The sequence below is a fragment of the Carya illinoinensis genome, chromosome 10 (genome assembly GCF_018687715.1).
Source record: "Carya illinoinensis cultivar Pawnee chromosome 10, C.illinoinensisPawnee_v1, whole genome shotgun sequence".
In the NCBI taxonomy this organism is placed as follows: Eukaryota; Viridiplantae; Streptophyta; class Magnoliopsida; order Fagales; family Juglandaceae; genus Carya; species Carya illinoinensis.
Genome location: NC_056761.1, coordinates 14,903,580 through 14,925,477, shown reverse-complemented (window position 1 = coordinate 14,925,477; position 21,898 = coordinate 14,903,580). Strand labels below are relative to the sequence as shown.

At 37.7% G+C, this 21,898-nt stretch overlaps 1 pseudogene; it reads left to right on the top strand.

Moving 5' to 3' along the window:
- The first annotated feature begins 7,119 nt into the window (after positions 1 to 7,119).
- Positions 7,120 to 15,498, top strand: LOC122278464 (annotated as a pseudogene).
- Positions 15,499 to 21,898: the final 6,400 nt, after the last annotated feature.

Genomic DNA, 21,898 nt, shown 5'->3' with positions numbered 1-21,898 from the left:
AGGAGGCATTAGCAACGTACATAAGCAGAGGCACCTGCATGGTTATCAATGGACTTGGAAAAAAAATCAAAGTTTTCAGCCTTATGGACAACATCTTTGAAACTCGGAATTGGAGTTAAAGAGAGTTGAGTAGTGGAGAAGGTTGAGAATTCATGGCCTAGACCACGTAAATACCAGTGAACTTTGTCAGTATCTTCAACTGGTCGTCCCATTGCTGATATTTGATTATAATGAGATTTGAATACTCAAGAGTATTCTGAAATGCTGCGAGAGCCATGCTTCATAAGATGAAGTTCATCCTTGATTTGAAGCTCACGAACCTTGGACTTGTGGCTGAAAGCAGTTTCAAGGGCAGTCCAGACATCTTTTGATGTCATGAGTCCAATGACTATAGATAATGCTTCCTTCATGAGAGAGGAAAGAAGAAGGCTCATGACAAGTTGGTCATTTTGCTTCCAAAGATTATGGGTTGCGGGTCAGTGGTAGTTGAGGGCATTGAGGTTGAACCATCAACATAACCATAGAATTTTTGACATTGCAGCAAGGGTACAACTTGGCTACGCTAGAGGAGAAAATTTGTTGATGATAATTTTATTGTTACCATGTGAACCATGGTGTTGAAGGAGAGGGTAGAAGAAGAGTTGTCTGAGGCCATCCGATCGGTTAGAGGTTAATCCTATAGAGCTCTTGATATCATGAGAAGATTTTATAAGTAATGGAAACCACAACACTTTGTATATGGTGTAGGAGATTCTATTATATAGAAACTTTACAAGTATGTAAACGTTCCAAACACTATTAAAGTTGTACATGCTATACAAGGAAAGATGACTATACATTCTATTATTAGAACAAATCAGTTCCTACATCTATGATTCTTTACATTGCCGTATATTACTCCCTTGATATCAGCCTTGATGTCTGTTGCAATTATCTTCAAAGAACAAGTCTGTGTTATCTCCATTAGTTTCGAGGTGTGCCAAATTTGCAGCAAACATGGTCATATCACTTTAAAGTGTTGGGAGTGATTCAACCATAGTTTGCAGCCTGACGAAATACCACAGGCTTTAACCACAATGACCCTCAATGATCCATCCAACGATGCTGAATGGACTATAGATATGGGTGCTTCCGCTCATACGACAGGTAACTCAGATATGCTTAATAATCTTTGTTGCTACCTTGGACATGAAGCAGTAATTATTGGTGATGGTAGTCTTCTTGCAATTACTCATATTGGTGCTAATTTTATTGGCAATGGTGATTCTCGTATTATGCTAAAAGATGTTCTACTTGTCCCTGATTTAGCAAAAAATCTTTTGTCTATTAGTCAATTAACATATGATTATCCTTTTTCTTGTGAATTTTATGGTCTTGGTTTCTCTATTAAGGAACAAGCAACCAACCGCACATTGCTAATGGGATATCAGAAGGGTAATCTCTACATCTTGACCTCACCTATTGAAGCACACTTCTCCACCCGTTTTCGATCGGTTCCCTAAGAAGTGTGGCATCAACGGCTGGGACATCACCAAGCCTCTACTCTTCAATTTTTACGTACTAAAGGCTATATTCATATTTTAGGCAAAATTAAAGGTACCTCTCTATGTGAGAGTTGCCAATTGGGAAAAATGAGCAAACTCCCATTTTTACCTTCTACTAGTTCTACTCTTGGTATTTTTGATAAACTTTATTGTGATTTATAGGTTCTTGCACCCATTTTATTTGTTGGTAAATTTCAATTTTATGCTTGTATTGGTGATGCTTTTTCTAAATATATGTGGTTTATCCCTTCAAGAAAAAAATCTAATTTTTTTAATGCATTCTTAATCTTTGAAAAATTTGTTGATCGTCAATTTAATAAGAAAATTAAAGTTTTTTAAACTAATGGTGGTGGTAAATTTGCCGATAATGATTTTAATTTGCATCTTCAAAGACAAAGTATTCTTCATCATTACTCTTGCCAACATACACCTAAACAAAATGCTTCCGTGGAACGACGTCATCGTACAATCCATGAATTAGGTATGACTATGCTCTTTCATAGTGGCTTAATCAGGTATGCTCTTTCATAAGTAGGTATGACTAAGCCTTTTCTACAGCTGTTTTCTTCATTAATTGACCCCCCTCCACATCCATCCAATTTCAATCTCCGTTTTACTTAGTTTATGGGAGTTATCCCAACTATACTTCATTACGAGTTTTTGGCTCAAAAGGTTACCCCTACACTTGGGACTCAAAACAAAATAAATTTCATCCAAAAACAATCCCATGCATTTTTTTGGGTTCTAGTGATAAACACCAAGGTTACAAATGTTATCATCGAACCTCTTGCAAGACTTTCATTTCTCCCAATGTTGTTTTTGATGAAATGAGCTTTCCTTTCAAGCAACCCGGTAATCTTCATTTACCTTTTTCTGATAATCAAGTTTTATCAACTTCTATTGAATGGTGCTCACCTATGACTAATGCTGATGACATTCCTAGTGCAACTTCTATGCAGGTTCCTCCTATACTGATTCCCTTAACACCTCACGCAATTAGCTCCCTCCCTTCCCCCATGGTAGCGCCCACTAATGATGTGTCCCCCACAATAAATGAATCCCCTCTCCCTTCTTCACCTACTCCACCACCTACACCTCCCTCCACTCGGGCAACTACAAATCACCCCGTGGTCGCTCATGCAAAAGAAGAGATCTGCAAACCTAATTGTAAATATGCCAATATTCATACCCTTCTGGACATACCCAAAGAACCAAAAACCGTTCGCTCCGCACTAAATCATGCTGGGTGGTCTAAGGCGATGCGTGATGAGTTGCACGCTCTTCATGCAAACAACACATGGACTCTTGTTCCTCGCACCCCCAATATGCAAGTAGTTCGATGCAAATGGGTCTTCAAGACCAAACTCATGGCAGACGACACTCTTGACCGTCTAAAAGCACGTCTTGTCGCTAAATGTTTTCATCAAATCGATGGTGTCAACTTTAATGAGACGTTCTCTCCCGTTATCAAACCTGGCACCATATGAATTGTAATCAGCTTAGTAGTCATTAATCAATGGGAACTTCGCCAACTTGACGTAAAAAAATGCATTTTTCCATGGTGATCTCAAGGAGTTAGTCTTTATGGAACAACCTCTAGGTTTTATCGATCCCACTCTTTCTTCCTATGTTTGCAAATTAAATAAAGCACTTTATGGTTTAAAATAAGCTCCTCGTGCATGGTTTGATAAATTTAGTACATTCCTTATTTCTTTTGGATTTACATGTAGTACGGCGGATCCCTCTCTTTTTATATGTCATTGCTCTTGTGGTATTCTTGTTTTACTATTATATGCTGATGATATTCTCTTAACCAGTTCTAATCATGATCTTTTACATGACTTTACATGCACTGTTGGTAGCCAATTTGCTATGAAAGATTTTGGTCCATTGCATTATTTTTTAGGAATATAGATTACACGTACTTTTACTGGGCTCACTCTTTCTCAAACAAAATATGCTCTTGAAATTCTAGAACGAGCACAAATGCAAGATAGCAAGCCCATGGGCACACCTATGATGGCCCACACTACAGGCCTTACTAGCGAGATCCTATTTCTCGATCCTTCCCATTATTGTAGTATTGTTGGTGTCCTCCAATATCTCACACTTACACGACTTGACCTAGCCTATGGTGTTAATTTTGTCTCACAATTTGTGCATGCACCAACCATTTCACACTATAAAATGGTAAAACATATTCTTAGCTATTTACATGGCACTTTTGACCTTGGTCTTCATTTTAGTTCCCACTCTACGCTTGATCTTTATGCCTTTTTAGACGCAGATTGGCCAGGTTATTCTCAAACCCAACCATCTACAACTGGATATTGTATTTTCCTAGGCGAGAACTGTATCTCATGGTCTGCAAAGAAACAACACATTGTGTCTCATTCCAGCGCTGAAGCTAAATATCGTGCTATGGCCCATACCATTGCCAAGCTTACATGGATTTCATTTATTCTGAGGGATCTCGGTGTTCATCTCCCGTCTCCACCACTTTTATTTTGTGACAATCTCAGTGCTCTTTACATGACCATCAATCCCCTTTTTCATGCTCGTAGTAAACATTTCGAGATTGACTATCATTATGTACATGAACGTGTTGCTCTTGGGCTACTTCAGACTCGACACGTTCTTGCAGCCTTACAACTAGTTGATGTTTTCACCAAGCCTCTTGGACAACCTACTCTTCACCTGTTGAGATCCAAACTTGGCCTTCTCTCTCGGCAAAGTTTGTGGGGGCGTATTGAAGATAAACAAGGCAACGTATCTACTGATGACAAACAGGGCAAGGTGCCCAACGGCTAGCCCATGTACATATGGAAAGATTACAAGCAACGACTACTAACCATATATGGAATCTACCCACTGCAAGCTCTCAACACTTCCCAACGGTTGTCTTACATTCATTTTAGGAAATCATTTTATTTTCTTTCCATAGAAGAGAAAATCTCTTTTTCTATGTAATATCTTCTTCTCATGTATTTGACACCTTCTATATATAAGAAAGAGGACTCTCAATACACTCTGACGTTTAGTGAGAATTTTCTCCAAACATCTTAAGTGCAACCTTCTTTAAGCTCCACCGTCCGCAGCCCCATGTTGCATATGCATGAAGCAGAAACTCCTCTCGGGCTCGCCATTGTTAATTGCCAAAACAATTAGCCCTCAGTTTATCTCTATACTCCCTACGTAAACACTCTCTACGTATCCAGCTTCATCCATAAAACATGAGATTCTCGATACGAGGCCAAATTGATGCTTAAAGGGGAAAAAAAAAAGGTCATGCGGTTTTGGTTTCGTTGCTTTTCAAGGGAGTTAAACAGGGGCATGAAATAAAACAACAAAATTGCTTTCGGTGGAATGGATCTACAAGCGGAAAAGAGAAAGGAGAAAAAGAACTATGCTATAAAAAGTTTTTCAGTCTAAAAGAGAGGACACAGACGAAGTAGGGGCAGTTAGTTTTAGTTTTCTTCAAGCAAGAGTTAGTGTTAGAAGCCAGTTTTTTAGTCGCTCTGTAATTTCAGTTTCTTTGAGTTCCTCTAGGGAATAATTTCTTTGAGTGTTTATTTTATTTAGAGTTCAATTTCAATTTGAGTATGTATTTTATTTGAAAGTTCAATTTAATTGAGAGTTCAATTTATTTTAGGACTCATTTTATTTGAGAAATCATTTTATCTAGAAGTTCAGATTTTTGGATTGGAGAACGCAGTCTCCATTTCCGAACATCAAGTTTACTCCTTAGAATTCCTGCTTTTATTTAATTTCAGTTTAATGTCTTTTATTTTCCTTGCACCTTTAATTTCTGTCTATTTAAATTACTGTCATTTATTTTTCTCGCACTTTTAATTTTGCTATTTAAATGAATGTCATTTATTTTCTTGCACCTTTGCTATTTAAATTAATGTCATTTATTTTTCTTGCTCCTTTAAATTTCAGCAATTTTAATTTCCTTTCTATTAATTTCAGCAATTTTAATTTCCTTTCTCGCATTTGGATTCCTTACTTTTCATCGCTGCACTCACATCCAACAAACATGAATCTGGTTCACAGCTAGTAAATTTTCATTTTCATTGCACTCCTCCATTCATTGTACATATCACCTCTTTTATTTTTTATTTTTTCTTTGCAAATACTTTTACTATTTCACATGAGTTTGATTTTTAAGCATTTTCCTGAGGAGACGATCTAAAAATTTATTCCTAATTATTACGCAACACTCTCCTGCACTTGGGATAGCCTTTGTGCAACTCATTTTTGAGTGAGTCAAGTTTTTGGCACCGTTTCTAGGGAATAGTTGGTTGACGTAAATTTAAACTCATGATTTTTATTTTCATGTTTTTATTCGTTGTTCTGATTATTATATATATATATATATATATAAACATTTTCACCTACTACTCAGTCACTTGAATCTTCTCCTTGCTGTTTGGATTGATGTTTCATGTCTTGGGTGAGAGACAGTTCAAATAGATTCCATAGAGTTGTATCAAGCATTGAAAGCAGTTTGCATAGCTTAGAGATAGATACCCCTTCTGTCTCTTCTACAAGCGACAGCTTTGAAATTGAACAAGCTATGGCTGCACTTGCACCACTCACTCTTAGAGATTATTTCCAACCCACTCGCATCACTACACCTTCATGCATTGTGTTACCTAATGATGCACCTAATTTTTCTACAAAGCATGGCATGATGTTTGTAATACCTCAGTTCCACGGGATGGATTCTAAGAGTCCTTACCAACATCTGACGGATTTTGAGTTGGCTTGCATGACTTTCATTAATAGGACCAATACTGATGAATACATTAGACTTCGTTATTTCCTTTCTCTCTAAAGGACAAAGCAAAAATTTGGTTTAATTCTTTGAGGTCTAATTCTATTTCTAGCTGGTCTAATATGCAGTGTGAATTTTTATAGAAATTCTTCCCTTTTCAAAGAACTCAGTTGATACAAGAGAAAATCAGCCAGTTCAATCAAAGACCTGACGAAACTTTCTAGAACAGCTAGGAAAGATTTAAGGATTTGATGAACATCTGCCCACATCACGGTTTTGAATCTTGGAGGCTGGGGAATTATTTTTACACTGGTCCCACTCCAGAATGCAAGCAATTTGTCCAAACCATGTGCAACATAAAATTCGATAGCAAGGAACCTAATGAAGCACTATCATTTTCTGACTATCTTACCATGAGTGCCCAACAATGGAACATTCAGACTGATTGAGTTTCATCGACCACATAGCCACTGAGGGCTATTGCTGATGGAGGCAGATATGAGCTAAAGGAGGACACTAGTTTTCAAGCCCGAATAGCTACATTAACCAAAAGATTGGAAGTCATGGAAATGGAAAAAGTAAAGGCTGTGAAAGTCGTAGAGGCGTGCTTTTTATGCAATGATTCAAACCACAAGACCCAGGACTTCCCAATCATGCCAGTATTTTGATAGTGTATTATAGGATGACTCACAAGAGCAATTTGAGACTCTTGTTAAGACAATTCCTTCGTCATTAGAGTTGACAAATTAAGAGGAGTAGTTGATAGAAATAGACAGGTCTCCTCAATTATCAGATATGAGTTACATGAGTAGTTGGCATAGACCAGCCTTTGAAGCTCTTGATTTACCGAAAGTCATGAAATCATCAGAAGAAGAAGTCCCCACATTGGAGTTGAAGCCACTACCCAAGTACTTGAGGTATATTTTTCTGGGCTCAGTTGAGGGAACGTTTCCGGTAGTCATTTCCTCTTAGCTCACTTCAAAGTAGGAAACTGAATTATTGGTAGTACTAAGACAACATCGAGGAGCAATAGGCTGGACTATTGCAGACATCAAGGGCATTGATCCTTCAATATGCACCCACAACATTTTTCTTGAAGAAGATGCGAGACCAACTTGTGATGCAGAGCGGATGTTGAATCCCACCATGAAGGAGGTGGTGAAGCCAGAGGTGCTGAAATTGTTAGGTATGGGCATCATCTATCCTATTTCTGACAACAAGTGGGTAAGTTTGACACAGGTAGTCCAAAAAAAATCTGGTATAACTGTCATCGCCATGTCGTTTTCTCAGTTACTAAATGCAAATTGTTCTTCTTGTTTTCTTCTTTTGGTTTATTTCATCATATATGATAATTTGAAAGTTGTTACATAAAAAACAATGTACTACATGAGTGTGTTTTTTGGGTCAATTTGTTCAGCTCTGTTTTTGCCAGTTTCAAATCATCTAATGAATCTACTTAACATGGAAACGGAAATTTTGTATTGATAATAGCTGATTGTGGAGGTGATAGGTAAGTACTTCTTGATATTCGTCGGATGTGTGGCGGCAGTGGTGAATATGGGCAATGACAAGGTGGTGACTTTGCCCAGAATTTCAATCATTTGGGAACTGGCTGTGATGGTTTTAGTTTACTCCATTGGCCACATCTCCGGTGCCCATTTTATTCCAGTCGTTACCATTGCCTTTGCCACTAGCAAGAGATTTCCATGGAAATAGGTATAACTCCATCTTGACCATTCCTTCCATCTCTTCAACCCAAATAATGGATAAAGCTAATATATATATATATATATATATATAACAAACTTAGGTCTTGGGTGCACTCAACCCTTTCGGTAGTTTGTAAATAACGAAATTTCCTTCAGAGGAACATTATCATTTGGCCTTTTTGTTAAGTGTCAAATGAAATTGAGAAAATGGAACTCGGGATAGAGAGAGACTTAGAAACTGAGAAAAGTATTATGTATTGACTGAATTGATTAATTACAAATAGAACTCTGTATTTATATAAGTACAAGAAAGAAGTAAACTCACTAACTAACTAACAAACTCTTCTTCTTCTTTCATTTTAACACGTGCTGCTTTAGACTTCAATTCCATTTGTTCAATCTTGGATGCTATACTCCAACACTCCCCCTCAAGATGAACATGGATATTAATGATGTTCATCTTGTGTAAAGTATGATGAAATGGGAGAGAACCAAGGGGTTTTGTCAAAATATCTGCCAGCTACAATCTTGAAGGAATGTGAAATAACTTGATGACTTTTTTCTGCAATTTTTCTCTGATAAGATGACAATCTATTTCTATGTGCTTTGTCCTCTCATGCTGAACAAGATTTGATGCTATGGATAAGGTTGCTTTGCTGTCTGTATAAAGCATTGTTGGTTGAGAGTGATTAATGCCCAAATCTTGCAAGGCATAAAGAAGCCATTGGATTTCACATGTTGTTGATTTAATGGCCCTGTATTGTGCCTCTACAGATGACCTACTTATTGTTGCTTGTTTCTTACTTTTCCATGAAACCAGTGAGTTGCCTAGAAAAATAGCAAACCTTGTTACACTTTTTCGAGTGTCAGTGCACCCTGCCCAGTCACTATCTGAAAAGGCCTTCAATTGCAATTCTGATGATGAGGGAAAAAACAATCCCTATCAATCCCTGTCCTGGTGTTGCCTTCAGATATCTAAGAACTCTAATGGCTACTTGATAATGACCGATTGCTGGCTTGGCAAGGAACTGACTTAAAACTTGAACTGAATAGGCAAGATCAAGTCTGGTAAGAGTTAAATATATCAATCATCCAATCATTCTTCTGTAAGTTGATGGATCATCATACAAGGCAGAATCTGTTCTAGTGAGCTTAAGGTTGGATTCCATTGGGAATGCAGTAGGCTTGGCAACAAGTACCCCAGTATCTTGAAGTATATCAAGAGCATATTTCCTTTGACATATTGAGATTCCATTCTTGGACCTTGCCACTTCCAAGCTGAGGAAATATTTGAGTTCTCCCAAGTCTTTAATTGTGAACTTGTTATGTAAAAAATCTTTGAGCAATTGAATTTTAATCAAACTATCACTAGCCAATAGAACATCATCCACATAGACTAGTATAGCTATGAAAGATGATTCAGACCTCTTGATGAACAAAGAAGAATCTGAATGACCTTGGAGAAAACCATATTGAAGCAAGGCCCTTGACAATTTTTCAAACCATTGTCTACTAGCTTGTTTTAAGCCATAAAGACTTTTAAGAAGTTTGCAAACTTTGTTTTCTCCCTTTTGAGCCATACCAGGAGGTAATTCCATATAAACCTCCTCATGTAAGTCACCATGTAAAAAAGCATTATTTACATCTAGTTGGTGAAGATGCCAATTTCTAATGGTAGCTATGGCTAGGATCAACCGAATGGAAGTAACCTTTGCTACTGGAGAAAAAGTGTCAAAAAAATCCAATCCCTCTTGTTGATTGTAGCCTTTAGTTACCAACCTAGCCTTGTGTCTCTCTATAGTACCATCTGCTCTATATTTAATTCGAAATACCCACTTGCAACCAATGGTCTATTTGTGTTTAGGAAGAGTAACAAGTTCCCAAGTCTTATTTAACTCTAAGGCATTTATTTCTTTTTGCATAGCAACTTGCCATTTAGGTATTTGGATAGCTTGTTTAAAGGTTTTGGGTTCTTGAGAGGCTGAAATTGATGCTAAAAAAGCTCTATGAGATGAAGACAATCTACTTGTAGATATAAAGTCAGAGATGGGGTAGAAAATACCTTTGTTAGGAGAACAAGCAGCATGGGGAGATGAAGAATTTGCATGTATAACATTTTGGACAAAACCACAAAAATAATCCTGCAAGTATATAGGTGCTTGTTTCATTCTTGAGGATCTTCTGAGCAGCTGAGAATGATCAATATTTTGAGGATGTCGATCACCAGAGGATTCAGTATTGACAGTTGATTCAATGGAAGAAGAGTTTGGTTCTGGCATAGCATTTGGATCATTGAGCTTAATCTGTGTTTCAGTGCTTGGCATTTGTTCAATCGGTGGATTTGATTCATTGGAAGATGGATTTGAGGGAGTTTCAAGGAAAAGGAAAGAATTAGCTTCAGAATTAGGTGGGAGGGCTTTAAAAGGAAAATGGCTTTCATAGAATATTACATTTCTTGAAATGAATATTCTATTTGTGTTTAGATCTAGCAATTTGTATCCTTTGATATTAGGGGGATATCCTAAGAATAAGCACTTTGAAGCTCTTGAATCAAATTTATGCTTGTGATTTAAAAGTGTTGATGCAAAGCAAAGACATCCGAATACTTTTAGATGAGAAAGATTAGGAGCTTTATGGAAGAGCATTTCAAAAGGCATCTTATTTTTAAGGAGAGGAGTAGGTATTTTGTTTATGATGGGTGCTATTGTCAACACACAATCATTCCAAAAAGTTAAAGGGATGTTTGCTTGAAACATTAGAGCTCGAGCAGTGTTTAGTAGGTATTAATGTTTCCTCTCCACAACACCATTTTGTTGTGGAGTTTCCACACAACTCCTTTGGTGTAATATGCCATTATCATGATAGAATTGAGGAAGAAGAAATTCAGACCCATTGTTTGACCTGAGAATTTTGACAGAAACACTAAATTGTGTTTCCACCATTTTACAGAACATTTTTAAGCTAGAGGAAACTTCAGATTTTACCTTGAGCATATATACCCAAACACAACATGTGAAATCATCAACTATTGTAAGAAAAAATCTGAAGCCAGAATAAGAGATAACACCAAAAGGGCCCCATATGTCACAATGTATCAAATCAAACATATTATTTGAATTTGTCTGAGAAACAGGGAAAGAAAGCTTTCTTTGCTTTGCAAAATGACGTGTATCACAAACATTATTTGAATCAAGAAATATGGAAGGTTCTAATTGTCTAAGAAAAGGTAATCTGGAAGCAGAAACATGACCTAATCTGTTATGCCAAATATCTAAATGGTGTTGGGTAATAGCTGAAGCAAAAGGTAGAGAATGAAACTTATTCTTGGTGCAGGTAGTAACTTGTTTGAAGTGGTAAAGTGCACGTTTTTCATGAGCAATCCCAATCATCCTCTTTGCTGATTGGTCCTGTAAAAGGCAATAAGAGTTAAAGAAAGAGACAAAGATATTAGTATCTTTGGTTAATTTTGATATAGAAAGCAAATTGAAAGAAAAGCTAGGAACACATAACACATTATTTAGAGATAAGGTGTCAGAGAGGCAAATGGTACCAATGTAATTGGCAGAAACTGACTGGCCATTAGGTAGGTTAATGAGAGTATTAATGGGCTTAGGTGTAAAAGAATACAAAAAAGGTGAACAGATCATATGATCTGTTGCACCGGTGTCTAATATCCATGAAATTTCATGCTCTAGGATTGAAGAAACAGAAAAACAAGAAGAGTTTAGAAAGTTACCAGAGAAATGAGAAGTGGCAAGATTCACAGCTAGTGTGGGATTTGTTTGAGTAGGTGGAGTATTCGAATTAGCAAGTGCTAGAAGTTTGGTAAATTCCTCATGAGTTAAAGAAAACTTTTGGTTCTCATTAATGTTGGAAATGTAGACCTCTTCATTGGAAATAGTTGCATTTGCAATAGGTGAATGGCGCTTTCCTTTGGGTCCAGTCCAACTAGGGGGATAGCCATGCAACTGGAAATATTTCTCCACAATGTGTCCATTGTACCCACAGTGAGTATAGTATAGAGAGGATCTCTTTAGCTTGTCTTTCAAGAATTTAGGCTGGTGATTATTTTGCTTGACCAACAAAGCATGAGTTTCATGCTCAACAGAGTTATGCAATTGTCGTTGACTTTCCTCTTGAATCAGCAAGGAAAATACCTATGCCATGCTTGGCAATGGAGAACACAAAAGTAATTGACTCCTTATTGAAGCATAAGAGTCATTTAAACTGACTAAAAACTTTATGACATAGTCAGACTGTTGTCTCATTAGCAAAAAATCAAATAGATTGCAGGTGCATGAAGCCATCTTCCCACAGCTACAAGTAGGAAATGGTCTGTAATTGAGATATTCATCCCATAGTGTCTTGAACGAACTGAAGTACTCAGTTATCGTTAAAGAACCTTGAGTAATGGAACTTAGAGATTTTTCAAGATGAAAAACTCTAGGACCATCACTTCTCAAATATCTGGTCTTCAATTCATTCCATAAATCGTCAGCAAAGGCAACATAAAGTAGACTACTTCGTATTTCTTTCGATATGGAGTTCATGAGCCAAGAAAGTACCAGATTATTGGCTTGAAGCCAAGCAGTGTGAAGAACATGTTGATCAGCAGGAGGAGCAAGAATTGATCCATCAATAAATGCAGTTCTTAACAGTTAACGTAATGGTAATCGATCGACTCCACGCTATGTAATTATCACCAGCAAAGATTTCTGAAACAAGCAGTGCACCAGGATTATCACTTGGATGCAAATAGTATGGACTAGAGGAATCGTCCGAAGGATTTTGATGAAGATGAGAGGAATGAACAGATACATCTAATGACCGATACATCATCATTAGAAGAACTCATTTGTGGAAATTTCCAAGAAATGCAAGAGAAAATTGCTGGAGATTAGAAAGATTTCGGAGCAAAGAACTCTGTAATCGTAGCAAGTGAAAGTTGTGGAAGCAAAAATTGTTCTCAATCTAATACCATGTTAAGTTTTAGATGAAATTGAGAAAATGGAACTCAGGATGAAGAGAGAGAGACTTAGAAACTGAGAAAAGTATTATGTATTGACTGAATTGATTAATTACAAATAGAACTCTGTATTTATATAAGTACAAGAAAGAAGTAAACTCACTAACTAACTAACAAACTCTTCTTCTTCTTTCATTTTAACACGTGCTGCTTTAGACTTCAATTCCATTTGTTCAATCTTGGATGCTATACTCCAACACTTTAACTTTGTTTCAAAAGGCATTTTATTAACAATACAAGTTTCATGTGGGTTGCAACTTACATTTTTGTAAGCCATCTCTAACAAAAAAAAGGGTTTAATTTTGGAGAATTTCTATTTCAAGCTTAATTTAAATTCTGTTTCCATGGGTTGGAATTAAGCACTTCCACTCTGATACTATGTTAAAGTGTCACTTGTACAAAAAACTTAAACCCATGGAAAGAGATTATTCAAACTACTTATATTATATCTCGACACGACATAATGCCATGCCTCTTTCTTTTTTCAAATTATATATTCAGGTGCCAGCTTACGTATTTGCTCAAGTCCTTGGATCAACAATGGCAAGCGGAACCCTTCGGCTCATATTCAATGGGCACCAGAACTTTTTCGTAGGAACAATGCCGTTGAGGACAGAAGTGTAGTCTTTTGTGCTGGAATTTATAATCACATTTCAACTCATGTTTTTAATATCCAGTGTTGCCACCAACAACAGAGGTGTTAGTTCCTCACCTTTTACATTGGTCTCAAATTTCCAATAAAAGTAAAACCAAACTGTTAGTGTGATGAGATGATTAGTTTCTTTTGAACTCGTTGACCTATTCCATCCAAAATTTTTCCATATCAAATAATGTGTTTGAGATGTAATGCTAAAATAATTTTTAAGCCAATCCCTTTTGAAAATTACATATGAATTCTTAAAACCATTTAATTTAATATATTTATGGTCTCTGCAGATCGGAGAGTTTGTTGGCCTTGTTGTTGGCTTTGTTGTTGGCTTCATGGTCTTACTCAACGTGATGTTTGCAGGGTAATAAGTTAATCTAGCCTGATTTATTAATATCTTTCATGAAAAGTATGTGTTCACATTAACACTTAATTTTTGGACATTATTTCCATATTGGGTATGATTATGATGAGTGATCGTCTTTGACAGGCCAATATCGGGTGCATCAATGAATCCTGCAAGAAGCTTGGTGCCTGCCTTTGTGCACAATGAATACAGGGGGATATGGGTATACATTATAGGATCGATTCTTGGGGGTGTATCTGGTGGATTGGTCTATAATTTAATCCGATTCACGGATAAGCCCTTGCACGAGATCACCAAGAGTGGCTTTTTCCTAAAAGCATCGAAGAGAAAGAGATTAGTGAGAGAGAGAGCATGGAAAAGAGATGACGCTAGGAAAACCTTGGCAGGACGCACACATAGATGTTAATTCTCATGATATGGATAAGGTTTGTGACCAATGGTGGTGTTTCTGAAACTCGAACTTAGTTCACATGAATCCTGTTCTGTAATGCACAAGGGAAATGCATGAGCATCCGTTCAAAAAAGTAGTACAAATAACTTCAGTTACTAAAACTCGTGAAAAATCTTCAAAAGTGATGGTTATATCAACACGGTACTAGGAGTCCTTCTTTCACTAAGTGAAGCTAAGGGTTTTCTCTCTAAGTTTCTTAGTAAACTTAGAGTTTCTGTCCTCTTGGATTTGGTCTGTGGAGGTCTGAGGATGGATGGTGAGTTGTCATCGTTGTGTGACGGCTTGAAATTAACATGAGAAGAACAACAAGAGGTGGTGGTTATAAGCAATGAGGAGGTGCTGTCTTCTATCGATAAGAATAGGCATTGTATTATGTTCTGTGTGATGTTGGATAGGGAGGCAAATAGAGGTGCTCTTAGGAGTACTATGGTATGAGTGTGGCAAGTGGAAGACAAGGTTGTGATTAAAGACATGGGGTGTAACAAGTTTTTACTCGAGTGCAAGGATGTAGCAGACAAGAAGAGAATTCTGAAGGGACTTCCATGGTCTTTTGATAAAAGTCTAGACTGCATGCAGGATTGTGAAGGTTTTATGTCAATTAAGGAGATGAAGTTTCAAAAAGAACCTTTCTGGATTTAGTGTTATGATCTGCCCTTTGCAAGTATGAATCATATTACTAGCTCTAATATTGGTTCTTCATATGGGGAGGTTCTTCATGTGGATACAGATAGCAGTGGAATATGTTGGGGGCAGTTATTACAAGTAAAAGTCATGGTAGACATTACTAAAGCTCTGGCAAGCGGAAGGTTTCTTACGATAGGTGACACAAAGCATTGGATTTCACTAAAGTACAAAAGGCTTCGAAATTTTTGGTATCACTATGGGAGGGTTAAACACTCTGCTGGTCATTGTGCTAATTTGGAGCATGGAAAAGTTACAGGTGTTGGCTTCGATCAGCAGTATGGTGCTTGGTAGCGGGCAAGCACTAACAACTCAATAACTACTCCAGCATAGGCAAGCAAACTGTCATCCCCCCAGTGGGTCATTGGAGAAGGTCCGACGTGCAGATTTTGGTGGGTCTCAGAACCAACCAACTAATTTTGGCAAGGCTCCCATTGAGGTTGAAATTATGGAAGGTGAAAATGGAATTAATTCTAAAAAGGAAGGGGAGAAACTCTCGGATAACTGCATTGGACAAAATGAGGGGGTTACTTGGAAATGGAATGTTGACTCTCATAGATTTGATTCCCTAGGAGCAATCCATGCAAAAGATTTAAATGGGGTAATTGATTCTCCCGTGAAGGAAATTTTCTCCAAGATAACAGCAATTGATCAAGTCAATACAGCTACTCTATCAAAAAATAAAGAGCAGGACCAAAGTGGACAAGTGAATAGCTATAGGTCAGCATTGACGGGGAGTAAAGGGGTGAGTCAGCCAAAAACCTGGAAAAAGTGGGCCTGAACAGGCCCATCTAGTTCAGGGTTTCAACCCTCAGAAGTAGTTATTGGTCTGCAGTCAAGTAAGGCCCAAAAGAGGAAGTTAGCACTAGATGAAGATGGTGCAGTTTTGAAGAGAACAGTCAAATAGAGAAGAGAGGTGATGTTGGGGGAGGACAATGATATGGCAGAGGCTGCTTTGTAGCCCTTCCAAGTACCATGAAACTCATAGCTTGGAACTGTAGAGGCCTGGGAACCCTCGTACAGTTCGTGAATTTCACCTTTTGGTGAAAGAAAAAGTCCCACAATTTGTTTTTATTTCTGAGACTAAGTGCAATCAGAGAGAGTAGAGAAGGTTAGGAATAGTTTGGGGTTGGCTCATAGTCTTGTTGTGGATAGTAGGGGGAAGAGTGGGGGTCTTGCAATGATGTGGAGTGAGAACACTACTGCTTCTTTGTTTTCTTTCTCGAGGCATCATATTTCTTTAGAGGTTTCTATTAAGGAGGGAGGTAGAAAGTGTCATGTTACTAGATTCTATGAAGATCCTATAGTGGAGAGAAGAAAAGCTTGCTAGGATTTGCTTCGACTTCTAAGACCTGACAATAATTGTCCTTGGCTGTGCATGGGTGATTGTAATGAGTTTTTGTCTAATGAGGAGAAGTTTGGAGCTGCTGATAGACCCTTTTTTCCAAACGGAAAGGTTTAGAGAGGCCTTGGATTAGTGTGAGCTTAGTGACCTGGCTTTATTGGCTCTAGGTTCAAGTGGTGCAATAAAAGAGAGGGAAGGGGTTTTATCAAGGAAAGACTAGACAGGGTCTTTGGGAACTCTCCTTGGCTTAGTTTGTATGAAATCTCTACTGTACATGTTTTGCCAGTGTTAAGATCAGATCATTCTCCATTACTGGTGCATTGTTTTAATCCACACGAGGAACAACCAGTACATAAGAAGATTTTTCGATATGAAGCACTTTGGTCTAAGAAATAGGAAAGTAGGGATATTATACAGAGGACCTGGGAATCTTTCAGGGGCAGAAACAGCAACTTGGAGAATGTACATTAGGCACTTGAAAGTCCTATTTATCAGCTGCAAGCATGGGCAAAAATCTCAAGGGGTAACCAAAAGCAAAGGATAAAATAGAAGAGAGAGTTGATTATGCAATAGCAAAAACAGAATGAAGGTGATCTTAATGGTCAAATTAAGGTTATTCAAGAGGAAGTGGATGCTTTGTTAGTAGATGATGAGTTGAAATGGAGGCAGAGGGCTAAACAACAGTGGCTTAAAGGTGGAGATAGAAATTCAAAGTTTTTTCATAAGTGTGCCTCTCATGGAAGGAAAGTTAGTATGATTAAAAGTATAATTGATGAAAGGGGGAGTTGGGCCACCACTCGAGTAAAGGTTTGTAATGCCTTTCAGTCCTATTATAAAAACCTGTTTTCCTTCTCTCATCCAACTCATTGTGGGGAAGCTTTGCAAGTTGTGGATAGGGTGATTACACATGATATGAACAGGCAACTGATGAGAAGAAGCTCAATAGAGGAAGTGAGGGCTGCAGTTTTTGACATGAATCCACTTAGTTCTCCTGGACCAGATGGTTTCTCTGCAGGCTTCTACCAAGACAATTGGTTGATTGTTGGTGTGGATGTGGCAACTGCAGTGCAAGAAAAACTAGAAAATAGAAATGGTGTGGTTGAGATCAATGAGACTTATATTGCTCTGATTCCTAAGAAGAAAAATCCAACTCTAGTCTTGGACTACAGGCCCATTAGCTTATGCAATGTCATCTATAAGGTGGTATCAAAGGTCCTTGACAACAGATTGAAACAATTTCTCCCTTCTATTGTCTCCCCTTTTCAAAGTGTTTTTGTTCATGGAAGATTGATTTATGATAACATTATTGTGGCTTATGAAACAACGCATTCCATGAAACATAGGATTAGAGGTAAGAAGAAAGGGTATATGGCATCAAAGTTGGGCATGAGTAAGACATACGATAGAATTGAATGGTCTATCTTGGAAGCTGTCTTGCTCAAAATGGTTTTTAGCCAGGAGTGGACTGATCTGGTTTTGACTTGTGTTAGTATAGTAAATTATTCTATCTTTATTAATGGCACTCCACCGTAAAAGTTCTTTCCTATGAGGGGTTTGAGACAAGAGAATCCCCTATCCCCTTATCTCTTTATCTTATGTTCTGAAGTTCTTGACCTAATACTGGATCGAGTCAAGCAAAAAGGATTCATAACAAGCTTTCCTTTTGCTAGAGGGAGTTTATTGGTTAACCATCTCTTTTTTACAGATTATAGCTTGCTTTTTTGCAAGGCTAATGCACTGGAGTGGAGCAGGCTATTTGGAATCCTTAAAGCTTATGAAAATGATTATGTTCAGAGGCTAAATATGGACAAAACAACAATTTATTTTAGCTATAATACAAGAGTTGAGGCCAAGGAGCTATATTGGTAGTTGCAGGATTCGAAGAAGCCAAGTCTTATGAGAAATATTTAGGGCTTCCAGCCTATGTGGGGAAACAGAAATTGAATGCTTTCAAACTTGTCTTGGACAGCATAAGGGCAAGAATGCGAAGCTGGTTTGTGAGGTTTCTTTCTCGGGCAGGAAAGGAGGTGCTGCTGAAGTCTGTAATATAAGCTATTCCCACTTACTGTATGCATATCTTCAAACTCCCAAAGGCAATCTTGAATGCTATTAATTCTTTAATGCAGAGATTTTGATGGGGAATGAAAGGAGACAGATCTAAAGTTAAATGGATCTCTTGGAAGACTATAGGATTATCAAAGGAAGAGGGAGGTCTTGGTTATAGAGATTTTGAGAAATTTAATGTTGCTCTTCTAGCAAAGCAAGGGTGGAGAATTCTTAAGCAACCTGACTCTCTTGTTGCTAGAATTTTGAAACCAAAGTACTTCCACAAGTTAAGTTTTATGCAGGCAAAGATTGTTAGCAATCCTTCTTATTTATGGAGGAGTTTCACTGCAGGTAGGGAGATCTTTGTTGAAGGGTTGTTCTGGTGTATTGGAAATGGAGATTCTGTCAGGATCTAGAAAGACAAATGGCTTGCTAGGCCAACTTCTTTCAAAGTTCAATCTAATATAAGGGTGTTGGATGGGAATTCGAAGGTAAGTTCATTGATTGACCAGCAAAGAGGTGAGTGGAAAGTGGCCTGCTACAGGAAGTCTTTGATTCTGTGGAGGCAAAAGTGATTAGGAGGATTCCTTTTAGTATTACATATGCAGGTGACAGGATGTCTTGGAGATGCACTAGTGATGGTAATTTTTCAGTAAAGAGTGTCTATCACTTGTTAGGCACGATGAAGGCAAATGACCAAGGTTAGTCATCTTCTGCAGTCCTAAAGAACAAGATCTGGTCCAATATTTTGAAATTCGGAGTTACTACTGCAAACAAGATGTTAATTTCAAGGCCATGTCATGAATCTATGCCTACTGAGCTCAACTTGTTCAAGAAAAGATTAGTGGATTCCCCACTATGTCCAGTGTGTCAGCAGGTGCAGGAGTCTGTAATGCATGCTTTGTGGTCTTGTGCTTCAGTCCAAGATGTGTGGTGTGTGAGCATATAGAAGTTGCAAAAAGGAGTGGTTAGGGAAAGTTCTTTTAAGGAATTGTGGAGTCACCTTGCTTCTGTATTGGACAAAGAGGAACTTGATGAATTTGCAGCCACGGTTTACTAGATCTGGAAGAGGAGGAACAACTTCACTTTTTAGAATAAGTTCTGGGAGCCTGGGAAGGTGGTTGAGGCTGCCTTACATGCTGTCTCTGATTATAAAGAAGCTAATGAAGTGGATGAAGTGGTTCAGGTTAGACCAAGCTCAAGTCATGTCCCTAACTGAAATGCACCACCATTGAATGTCTTTAAAGCTAATTGGGATGTAGTTGTAGACAAAGGCAAGTGTAAAATTGGTGCTGGTGTAGTGATTAGAGACTGGGAGGGCAAAGTGGTGGCTTCATTAAGATCACCAAAGAACCTTTTCCCAGATGCACACTTAGCAAAATCCTATGGAGCCTTGAAAGCAATTCTTCTATGTAGACAATTGGGAATTAAGCATGTGATTTTCTAGGGCGATGCAAAGCAAGTTGTCTTGGACCTCAACAATCCAAACCAGAAGGAGACCTCTGCTGGGATGAGTTTATTAGATCTCAAAGTCTTACTGTGTCAATTTGAAAGGTGGTTTGTAGTTCATGTTTCTAGAGATTGTAATACTTTGGCTCATGTTTTAGCCGAGGATGCTATTAAACTCTCTGAGGAGAGCATTATATTGGGGGACATTCCCTCATGTATTCATCCTTTGCGTTTATTAAGTTGAATAAAGTTGTCTTTATTCTCTTCAAAAAAAAAAAAAAGTGATGGTTATATAAAAAATTCTAATAAATAATCACTTCTTTTTTTTAATTAATTTTAATCTATTTATTAAATGCTACTTTTTTGACTAAAATAAAGAAGGCAACTATTGGAATTAGCTATTTTTGCCATAGATAAAAATAAGCAGCAAGCTCCCAGGCAACGAGAAAGCTAGCTAAGTAAATTAAATAAAGAGAAAACTAAGAACACAAAAGGGAAAGTAAGGCTTGGTTGAGTAAGGTAGGGTTCTTTTGAAAAGGGCATGACACAACCATCTATGGCTCTCGAATATAGCTTCCTCTTAATGCTATATGACCATTGGAAAGATACTAGGAACCAGAGCATGTCTGGCTGGACATTAACCTAGTTTTTTAGGATAATAAGATTATTTTATAATATATCCATTCAAACACTAATTATAATTTAAAAGCAATTGAGTATGGAGTTTACATAATTTTTTTATAAAAGTTGAGTTTGATCAATCTTGACCATGTAATGCCCTTTTGTACAGGACTCTTTTATAATTTGAAGAGAGATATAGTATGCAAAGTCCACTACATCTAAACAAAAAATTTGTAAAAATTCTTGATCATACTATTTCATGAGCATCTTTAAACAATGTTTATTGGCATTGATTCAATGATATCTATGAGACGTGGTTGGTGAGAATGAGTTACTAAAGCCAAACATACCGATAAAACATACAGTAGTAATTAGGGATACAATTCCCAATCAACAATCCCGCACTCCACTACAACACAATTTGTATTTTGTGACAGAGGAACCGTCACAAAAAATGACCTAAATGTCACCAAATACGTTTGGTGACAGTTTGAAACCATCATCAATGACCGTCACCTAATGTGCATCACATACTACAATTGGTTTGGTATAACGTTCGGAAGTGACCTTTTTTTGTGAAGGTTGAAAACTATCACAAAAAGTAACGTTCGAACATATGACATAACGTTCGAACGTTAACCCGACCGATTGGCATTCGAATGACAGAAGTTGACGTTCATTGATTATTGTTCAAATGTATCAGTAAACGTTTGAACATTGATACATCCAAACATTAACTGCAATAAACGTTCTAATTTTAGTTCAGACGTTAATGGTGGTCTGGCTCTTTTATGGGGACAGGAGGTTGATTTGTCTATTATCTTGTACTCTTCTAATCATTTTCATGTCATAATTTTTTATGCAACTTTTAGTTTGGGGCGTTGGTTTTTAACTGCTTTTTATGGCGGTCTTGAAACTCACTTGCGATCTCACTCTTGGGCGTTACTCTGCTCGCTGCGTTGTCCTCCCGGGGAGGCTTGGTTGGTTATGGGTGATTTTAACGAACTGTTATACCAGCACAAGAAGAGGGGGGGTAAGCCTCGTCCTGAGAGGCAATTATTAGCCTTTCGGGATGTTCTTGAGGACTACCAGTTGAGGGACTTAGGCTTCTCGGGTCCTAAGAGGGCTTTTCCATCCCGTGTTAGTGAACGTCTTGACCGTGTTTTGGTAAATTCTTCGTGGTGGGATTGTTGTCCTCATGCTCGGGTGACACATGGCATGGTCGTTTATTCT